General features: G+C 37.9%; 1 long non-coding RNA gene across 1 annotated transcript; it reads right to left on the bottom strand.

Annotated features, from left to right (window-relative positions):
- Window positions 1-329: 329 nt before the first annotated feature.
- LOC119233601 (uncharacterized) lies at window positions 330-8,370 on the bottom strand. Its single transcript, XR_005122485.2, has 3 exons — window positions 8,264-8,370; window positions 5,782-5,825; window positions 330-933 (listed from the first exon to the last, which is right to left on the bottom strand). It is a non-coding gene; the product is annotated as an uncharacterized LOC119233601 (long non-coding RNA).
- Between the last annotated feature and the right edge of the window lie 1,563 nt (window positions 8,371-9,933).

Genomic DNA, 9,933 nt, shown 5'->3' with positions numbered 1-9,933 from the left:
AATCTTGACCCAGAGACAGTAAGTTTACATGTGCTCTTTTAAACTGTTTGTGTTAATTTGTTACAAGCAAAGGAAAACCAGTACCTCTAGGGAAATTTATCCACTGTGTCTCACTTTGGTTAATTATAAAAAGGGGATAAAAATATTTTAACCATGGAGTGAGTTATTGTACAGATTATGAAGTATTATGTGTAAAGTGCTGAAAACTTGGCTTGGTAAAACCTGGGACATGCTCAAAAAACATCTATTTTAGAATACACCTGAATACAGAATACAAAACTGTATTATTTTAGAATACAGAGAATTACATGTTTATTATTCCCTGTCTTTTGAAAACTGCGTTTTAATGGGGCCAAACAGGATGGACAAAATGAACAGTGGTCTGGGAATCATATTGTAACTTGTGTATATGAACAGCCCAAGTGTGTCTTTTGAGTTTGCTTCGGGGAATTTGTTGGTAAATGCTGCTACAATCTCCATTGCTCATGTTAGATTTATTCACCTAAGAGAATCTACCTGAGCAGTGCCTCATCACAGCTCAAAGTGGAAAAACGTGTTATCTTCATTGTATAGTCAGGGAAGCACTGCAGAGGAAATGATATGTCCCTGTCATGGAGGAAACACGACATAAAAAGAGTTGAAAGCCAGCATCTTGCAAGCCTAGATTTCCCCACTCCACTAGCGCTTCACTGAGTGAACAGACAGGTTCAGGTAGAGGATGGACTATGTTAAGCGGACATTTCCCAATGTAGGTTTCATGGCTTGCTGCTGCTTTGGTCACTCTGCCTGTCATGTCGATCAATAAATAGCTTATTTTTCCCCTTTGACAGAACTTTGGGAGCTTGCAAAATGTTTCTTCTGATTACACACCATTCCTTGCAGATGCAAACAATGCAGAAGCAATAGCAGGTCCCTGGAGCCTCTGAGTGGCACCTTGACAATAAAATTAGAAGGGGAAATGAATTTTACCCTTTCTCCTGACAGGTTTTTTTTTAAGCCCGTACATGAAACTTCATGTGCCTTGCAATTGCAAACACTTGCTTTTTGAGTATGCCCATCATTCTTTGTCAGCCTGTGTTAGTTTCTTATTGAAATGACCTTGTATATTGTATTTAAAACACTGTGCAGATACTTTTAATTATAATGCCCTTTCAGACTTGTACCTGGAAGCTGCCTGTTACACTGTTCTTTGTTTGGAAGCTCAATGTGCGTTCAGGAGCACTTTTTATTCTACTCTCCCCAAGACACTCACATTTGATTCCTGGCAAATGCCACAGATGGGGTCACTCTATAATTGAACTTTCATAAATCATCTGCTGCTGCATGTAATCAAATTCCTACAGCCCTTTTTTCCCCACAGAAACTTTTTCTAAGCCCCTAATGTATGAGATAAAGAAGCAGGTTATCTTCCTCAGTTCACGTTTTACTTTTCTTTCCTTTATCAACAAAGGATTTAGATTTTGTTGCTAATGCAAATGTGCTATTCTCACCTGAGCCAGATGAGGTGGCTGAGCTTCAAAAATTTTATGTATCCTCAGATATGCATGATAATGTAATGGAGTCTACATGTGTATGTGTAAGAAATACATACATACATTTTTTTTTATTTATTAATCATTTCATATGCCAGTTTCTACAAGTCTATGCCAGTATAAAAGTCATTTCAGTTAACATCCAGGTATCTGTATGTATTTAAATATACATCCTAAATATTTATGTCCGCTTACTTATGTATAGAAGTGCCTGGATTTTACTGTAACCCTAAAATGCTTATATCATATTTTTTATTTGTATAAACTACTATTAGACAAGTATATTTTTATCTCATTCAAAATTATTTGACTTGGGGATAGTGAAAAAGAGTACTCAAATTTCCTTTAGATCATTATTGGTGCTAAAGATGTCTAAACAATACCGACACGATTCACTAACAATACTGATGATGGCAATAATAATAGTTATACCTCTTTTAATCTGAATTCAGCTAAGTTAGTTTTTATCCATTTTTAATGACTTTGTATAGTGGAACAAACAGGCACAGGGCAGCAGGGGTCCGGGGGTTCCCTCAGCCCCCAGTGAATCTTTACTCTCTCTGGCATTTTCTCGTGGTCTTGCCTCTTCTGTAATCACACTGCTCATCCTCCCACAGCTGTTCTTACATCCCTCCAGGCTCAGGTGTGTACACTTAAGCATGCCTGTACCCAAATACAAACATGCATGCCCACGTGCCCAAGCTCCTCTGCAGCAACACAATCAAGGCCACAGGCTAAAGCCACAGAAACTAGTGGTATAAAAAGCCTGACCAATTCACTTACCCTATACCACGTTAGAAGAGTTCCATGACAAAAATCCTTTAAGAATCCTTCAAAGACAAGCAACACTAGGGAGTGATAATTTTAGGTGGCAATTTTCCTAAAGAAAGCTTTCACAGTTACTGTGTTTTTCTGAAGCCTTGACTGACACAAGGAAAAACTAAGACAATGAGATTAATTACATAATTATCGAGGAAATACAGCAAAGATATAAATCTCGTTCATAAATTTGTTTTCTTTTGTATCTTGTAATGAACAGTTTGGAAAGCAGCACAGACTGAACATAGGAACCCTATGATGCGGGTGTACACAGATACAGAGACAGTGTACTTTCTAGCAAATACCCAGGGAAATAGCACATGTGCCCAGCAACCACCTCTGCCCCAGGGACCTCCAGACACTCCAGACCCAATAGCTAACTGACCCAGGCACTCAGTGAGACCTTCGAGATTTCACTCAGCACTCAGACTGCCCCAGTAGTTCAGTAATTTGAATATTACCCATGGCTATTGCTAGTTAGTACTGTGCTGTAGTAAAATTTCAGTGATTCCAGGGATCTGCAGCTATCTTAGAAAGGATCATGATATGTCTCCTCTTGTTTCTGTTTCTGTGTTCCTTACCTCTTCATCTCAAATTTAAAAAGTCACTGAGCCTATCTGTAATGTTCCAACCTGGGAAGCTACTCCACAAGATCTGATATTTAGAAATCTGACTACCTGAGTGAAGCTGTTAAAATGTTCTCACTGAGACAGCAAAGAGAGATAGAAAGGAAGTGGTGTCTCTTTGTGTGCTTTATTTTTTTTTTTATAAATCAAATTATGTTGATCATAATATCAAAGTATCTTTTTCTTATTTTTTAAAGATTTATTTATTTATACAAGCACTGGGTACAGTCAGAAGTGCAGGAGGTTGAGAGAATTCACCAGAGCCAGAGCTGAGAGCAGAACAGGCAGACTGATAAAGTACACTGCTGAGGGGAGCAGCGGGCGGCAGGAGAGGTCTGCGCGCCATGTGGGACCCTCACCCGGTGGCCAGGGATCGAACCGGCGCTGCAGAGGCTGTGGGCAGCTTCGCAACCCAGCGATCAACCGCTGTGCCACTGGTGAGGCCCCTCTTTGTGTGCTTTAAAGCAGTAACCTGAGGAGACCAGAAATATCAGAATGACCTCTTAGAGAATGCCAGGATGGGGCTACGTAGTTGCAAAATCTCCCTGGTTATGATAAACTGGCCTCTACACAGAGGAATAAAGAAGATAAACAAAGACTGTGTGAATTAAGTTAGATAAACCTCAGTTTTTCTGTAAGTGAGGGAGGATTAGTAACTGAAGTTTGAAAGATCTATAAATGAACATTGTGTTTCTACCACTATGATGATATGGCAAAGTTAAAGCAATATTTAATGTAGTAAAGGACCACCTTAAATTTCTAATATCATCAAAATGTATCTAAGGTTAAGAGTAGAACTTAGGGAAAGAAATTGAACATTAAAAGTTTAGATGTTGGTATCTGTTCAAAGGCTATTCGGAAATGCTGTCTCAGAATAGGTTCATCTCAACCTTTATCTTGTATAGAGTCAAAGTGATAATTTCCCCCTTTATGACTTTAACTCATTTGATTCCCTAATCCCTTTCTCAAGTGAAACTTTCCTCCAGTTGGTAAATGACCAGCCCACATCAAAAAGAATCATTTATTGAGAGTTGATGACTGGTTTTATTTTGCAATTCCCCAGGACCTGGTGTACTCTGATTTATCAGAAAATGCTCATCCCCATTACCTTTCCCTCCCTACTCAAATGCCTTTCCTGGTCCCATGATAAGGCTGATTTTTCAGTCACTGGTGACAATATCATCTCATTTTCCCCACTTGTTATACTTTCCCTCTGGACTTGGCTTTCAGAAAAAACCCAGTGGCATTTTAGCCTAGTTGTTTGGCCTTTGTATTCTGCAGAGTCCCTTGTGGCAATTTGGGAGATCAGTTCCCTGCTTTCACATTTAACAGCAACAGATCTGTCTTATTCACCACTTTTCAGCCACCGTTTTGCTCAGAAGACAACAATGTTATGGAAAGGTAGCTTCCTAAAAGAACTAATGTTTATTTTACTAAAAGCATAAGCAGTCTCTAGGACTGAGCTGTGATTAGTGAGCCTCAAGTATTTTCTGTATGTACATTTCCAGCATGTTTTACACGTATCAAGAATTTCTGATTAGAAACTTTAATGGAGTGAGATTTGTATTAATTTAGGCTCCTGGGTACCTTTAGAGTTCTCAGCTTATACTCAGGACATTCATGAAATAAGGAAATAGTAGTGTAGAGAATGGCAGAGCATGATTCAAGAAATATACCAAGATCTATGTTAGATACTGTGGTTAAATTAACATTTTTTTAGTGCATTTAGGTGAAAGTAGCTTTTAATTTAAAGAAAGTAGGCATAGTTTAAAAAGAAATTTTAGGGGCCTCCCTGGTGATGCAGGGATTAGTCTCAGCGCTATCAAGCTATTGTCAGCCACTGTGGCCTGAGTTAGTTCTACCCCTGGCCAGGGAGCTAATCCACATGGTGTAGCAGACCTCTCCTGTCTTGCCCGCTCCTCTGCTCAACAGTGTATTTCAGTAGATCTGCCTGTACTGTTCCCCACTCTGTCTCTGGTAAATCCTCACCCAACCCCCTACACCTCTGGCCTACACCCCAGTTCTTGTATGCATAAATAAATAAAACAAATCTTAGACCACAACAACAAAAAAAGACAACCCCTATAAGTTATAAACCCTGAGGTTTCCATAGATTTCTGACATATTAATTTAATTGATGTTTTCATCTGTGGACTAGATATATACAGCAAGCCACTGAAGAAAACAATGTACTTTACAAAATATATCAGTGTAACACATAATTAAAACAATTACTTGGACATTTTCCAGTGTTGAATACTTCATTCTTTGACAATGTTAAATTCACAAGAAAGTGTTATACTAGGACATTAAAAGGCAACCACATGTATAAAGCAATGAAAGTCATTCACATTTCATTTTACCCTCATTTTAAAGTACGCATCTTTCTGCAAAATATATTGTTGATATCAATAACATCCTTAGCAATTTCTGCATCATAGGCTGGTGTAGGATGAAAATCTAAGAAAAAATTCCAAAATAAATCCAAGCAATGGGACCTAAACAGCCAGAAAATTCTTCAGTGGACAAGAAGTTGTTCTGCAGAGCTAGGCTATTCCTGAGACTCATTCTTTAGAGATCTCAGAGAAGCTCTGAAACTTGTTTTTACACACATGAGAGATGACACTTAAAAAATTCTGCATATAAATGTAAGCAAAGTTTACTTTTATAGGAACAGAGGTCAGTGTGGTTAATACATTACTAAGTTGAATAATTATTTTCATATACCCACAAGGAAAACTGAGTTTCTGAGCAATTATGTAAATTATGTAAATAAAAAAAAGTTATGTAAATATTCTACTTACTCTTTCTGCATTTTCCCTTGTTCTCTTCTTTGTTCAAAATTTATCTATTAATAAAATGAGAAAACAAATCGGAAAGATTTACAAAATTAAATTCACAAATACTACCATAATAGAATTGCTGGTTTTGTCATACTAGAGAGTAAAACATAAGCTAGGTTTGTCTATTAAGTGCATTTGATAAATGTTCTTGCTCAATGTCCACCCTGCTGTGTAGAGTTGAATACTCTTGGTTTGCCTGTATTGTCTCATTTTTCTTTTTGCTGGAAACAGCATCTTAATTTTCCTTTGCAACATCATTTTATTCTCTACCTGTGTATAGTTGAGTAGAACCGAAAACTCACCATCTGCTCAGTTGAATAATTGTCTAAGAAATCCACATATTTAATGCCACTTGTAGACCAGTGACCCCACTGATACAGTGAGCCTCAATTACAGAGTTTTGTTGGCATTATTGTGAAGGAAAGATTTTCTTCCTGTTGGTGTTGCTAAGTTACAAGGAAAGCTGTTTTATCACTTCCTAGAGTCTACATGAAAATGAAATCAATATAAAAGAAATGGAGTCCAGATAACACTTTTAACACCTTGATCAAGGCCTATCTGATGATGTTAATCCCCCTAAGAATCTTCAGTTATGTTAGCACATTCACTCTGAACTGGAAATTTTATTATTTACAGTCAATCCAAATCTAGAATTTAACAAAATATAAATCTGGGAGAATGATTTCTTTTTTAAAGATTTTTATTTATTTATATAAGCACTAGGTAGAGTCAGAAGCGCGGGAGGGTGAGAGAATTCACCAGAGCCAGAGCGGAGAGCAGAGCAGAGCAGGCAGACTGACGAAGTACACTGCTGAGGGGAGCAGCAGGCGGCAGGAGGGCTCTGCGTGCCATGTGGGACCCTCGCCCAGTGGCGGGGATCGAACTGGCATTGCAGAGGCTGCAGGCAGCTTTGCAACCCAGCGCTCAACTGCTGTGCCACTGCAGAGGTCCTGGGAGAGTGATATTATAGGAAAAAACATAGGATTCTAATTTAAGAAAATGCATAAACTTTGATTCCTTGATTGCAATTAGGTATTACTCATTTTGTACCTTTTGCCTCATAGCACCATGAGATTTCCATGACAGAGGTTATAAGTAAGTCTACGCCATTCTTTATCCTTTTCACATGTTTAATTGAAAGAATGAATTTACTATACCTAGAATGTCTTATAGTCTAGCATAGCAAATAATCAGTCTACCATTCATGAGAAAACCTAACAAAACACAAAGGAGCACTAACCTTTATAAGTGACATCTTCTTGAAATGCATAATATGATACCCAAAAGCAAAGAGTTCCTGGATTAGGATTGATGTAGCCTACCATGTGAGTATCAAAACGAGAAAGCACGATGTTTTATTTTACCTTCAAGTGTTGCTGGGCCTCTGGTACGTTTTGTCATAGAGAAGATGCCATTTAATTAACAGCTATTCTGAGCCAAATACTAGTGAATCCTTGCTTGAAGGGTATGATTAGCCACATGTTGTTCCAGTGGTTATAGGGAGATAAATACTTTTTTTCAAAAAGGAAGGATTGTGTTCAGTTTTCCTGCCACATAACTTGTCCTTAGGGCTAACAAGGACATGGCAGCTGGATCGACTTAAAAATTATACAGTGATTCTTGGTGATCATGTGTGAGGCTGGTGACACAGAACTAAGAGTTTGAGTTTATGGAGGCAAGATCAGCCATTCCTCTAATCCTACGAAAACTCCTACATGAAAGGAGTTTTCTTCTTTCTTACCTATTTCTCAAATCATGTAGCCACCTTGCCTATATTCCTGCAGGTCTAGATTTATTTCTGCCCTGGACAGGAATTAATTTTTCTAGCATTTAACAGACTTGTTAACAACTTTTTAACTTGCCTTAGAGTGGGTTGTTTTCTAAATTCTAGTTGGAAGTTATTTTTGATTATTGCAGGCATCCATTTCAAGGATTCTTTTGTCTTAGTCTAACTTTCAGCCCACCAAAACCAATATGTATATATATGGAAAACTAATGACTACTTTTAAACATATGAGTGGCTCTTTGCCATATCCCTTTATCATCACTTCTGGAAGAAAAAGTATTTTATAGCACTGGAGGGTTAGCTGCAGTGAAGGATAAAGGAACTAGCTGGGTGACTTTCCTGATGAATCAACAAAATGTTAAACGTTTATCTAATCAATGCCAGAGAGAACATACTCTCTGGTACATTTTATTAGTCTCTGTTGTGTGTGTGGAATAACACAGGTTTGTGTGGTGACAAGGATATGGGTTCTATAGTAGCAGAGATCTAGTTTTAAATCCACTGACTAGTTATATGACCTCAGGTGCTTTCCTAAACTCTGTACCTTAGTTTCCTTATTTGTAAAAAAGGCAAGATAGTAATAATGGCACTAAAAGATTTATATTTAATGGAGATTGGCACCCCAAGGACACTCAAAATTTCATTGTTAGACCCTACCTGGAGTGGCCAGGACACTGTCTCAGGTGGTAAATGTCCATTTCCTGATTCAATTCCTCAGTGGCAACTGCAGTGTGATATGAAAACCTTTTATTGAATTCAGTACGTAGAATTTGGACTGTGACAGACATCTAAATTCTAAGTTAGAATGAAAGGACCAGATAGCTCAGTTTCTCTTACATTTTAGTAGTGAGCCAGATGAGTCCAATAGGAGGATTAGGGACCACTCCCTAATCCCTAATGCCACATCTCAGTAATTTAAAACAAGTACAGCTATTAGCTTATTGGGACTACGGAATATTTCCAATCCCTTTGGTGATAAGAATCATGTCCATATTTAAGACCAAACTTACCATGAGTGGAACAGAAAGGATGACTCTGAGAAGTTTCTTACTATCTCTCATTTTCACAGAAACCAAATTGGGACACAGCAGATTAACTCTGCTACGAGACATAACTGGATTCCAGAACTTTCAGAAATAAATCTTTTTTGGTTCAGTCTTGATTGTTTACCACTAACCTAAAAGTATCATTGCCAAGAAAGAATATGTACTGGTTAAGACTACTCATTTTACCTTCCTTGTATGTGATCTAATTTTAATTTTCTAGGCCTAAATTTTTACTTACCTGTAATCTCCTGCAGAAAGTCTTCCAATAGTAAAATTTGGTTTGTACACTGGATACTTTGTCCTGGTTTTATTCATCAAATGAAATGTCATTTATAAAAGAACTTTTAATGGATTTCACATATTTGAAACCTATCTAGTTATTTCCATATTTACTACGTTTATTCTTTAAAACCCCATAGTAGGGAACATTTCAAATATAAATAAAAGTAGAGAACAGAACATAACTTCTACCTGCCCCTATAGTCCCAATAAGCTAATTGGCTGCACTTGTCTTACCTATGTACATACCTACTCCCCATTACTTTTGGATTAATTTGAAATAAATATGCCCTAGACTACGTATCATTTCATTAATAAATATTTCATCCTGGCCTGTCTTTTTAAAAGATAAGGTATCTATCTTTTAGTGTACCTATAATAACACGATCATACCTAAAACATAAGTAATACTTCTTTAACATGATCAATCATTCAAGGTTCAAATTCCACCAAGTTTATGATACTTTTAAGTGCATATGTAGCTTTTTTCCCCAGATATGGTTTCCAGAGCTAATCTTTTGTATCTAAGGTAGTTACCACTGAGTAGACACTGTATCCACCAAAAACCCTGGGCAGTTGAGTAGATCACTTTACTCACCTCACTGAAGGGGAAGGGGTGAACTATGAAAATCCACATGTCCATGGGACACTAACAAGTGATAGTGGCTAAGAATGGGAATCAGAGACAGTGTCCTTCTCACCTCTCAGTAAACTGTGTCTTACAGAGGTGTGGGCAGAGGCCCTAATTATAGCTGGGAAGACTGCATTGCTTACAGCTCCCACCACATAATCTTCCCACCCTCCATAACCTATGGGTGGGAGGTAGAAGAGAGAGAGGCTGGAACTAGTATCTGTCATTCCAGATGTCCTTCCAGTCAAATCCTTGGGGGAAATAGGGATAAAAACTTTTCCAGAATGGAAAGGACATATTATCTCACCAATACCTCCTCTTCAACCTCCCTCACCAGGTGAGAATAAGCCCTGAGTACAAGGCAATAGATG

Source organism: Talpa occidentalis, unplaced genomic scaffold (assembly GCF_014898055.3).
Source record: "Talpa occidentalis isolate TD23 unplaced genomic scaffold, MPIMG_talOcc4v2.1, whole genome shotgun sequence".
Taxonomy (NCBI): Eukaryota; Metazoa; Chordata; class Mammalia; order Eulipotyphla; family Talpidae; genus Talpa; species Talpa occidentalis.
This window is presented reverse-complemented; position numbering and strand designations above follow the sequence as displayed.